At 25.2% G+C, this 535-nt stretch overlaps 1 protein-coding gene across 1 annotated transcript in view; it reads right to left on the bottom strand.

Annotated features, from left to right (window-relative positions):
- The window catches only part of LOC107610029 (LOB domain-containing protein 13), a 2,106-nt gene extending 1,912 nt beyond the window's left edge, over window positions 1-194 (bottom strand). Inside the window, exon 1 of the mRNA XM_021107466.1 lies at window positions 1-194. The gene's annotated coding sequence lies outside the window, so the exon portion shown is untranslated.

Here is a 535-nt window from a genome sequence, read left to right as displayed (position 1 = left end):
GGACATCCAAACATGCTTGTTGATTGTCTTGATCTATGGGGTGGATTGAGATGGGAAAAAAGAAAGGTTTTTGTTTCAGACACAGACACAAAGAAAAGGAAAAGTAGAGCTAAATTAAAAGGAAAGGAAGCACTTAGGGAGAAAAGTAGGTCAATGCTCTTTATAAGAAACAATTAAAAAGAAGGCAATAAACAAAACTTGGAGATCTCACATTACATACACACACATATATATAATATTTATGAATTAAAAAAAATGTTTCTTTAAAATATATTATTTAAATAATAAAAATATTTGATAATCAAAGAAAATCAGCCAAAAACAACCATAGCTTAACTTATTTAACATTCATTAATTATTACGGTAATTAATAAATACTAAATAAGATAAGTTTTGACTGTTCTTTTTTCTCTCTAACATTATCGTTTAAATAAAAAATGTTTCATACACTAATACACTATATATGTTGCCATTATTTACTCTATTATATTTAGATTTTTGGATTTTAGTGTTTAAATTTTTGTTTTCAAATCCT

This window comes from Arachis ipaensis, chromosome B07 (assembly GCF_000816755.2).
Source record: "Arachis ipaensis cultivar K30076 chromosome B07, Araip1.1, whole genome shotgun sequence".
Taxonomy (NCBI): domain Eukaryota; kingdom Viridiplantae; phylum Streptophyta; class Magnoliopsida; order Fabales; family Fabaceae; genus Arachis; species Arachis ipaensis.
This window is presented reverse-complemented; position numbering and strand designations above follow the sequence as displayed.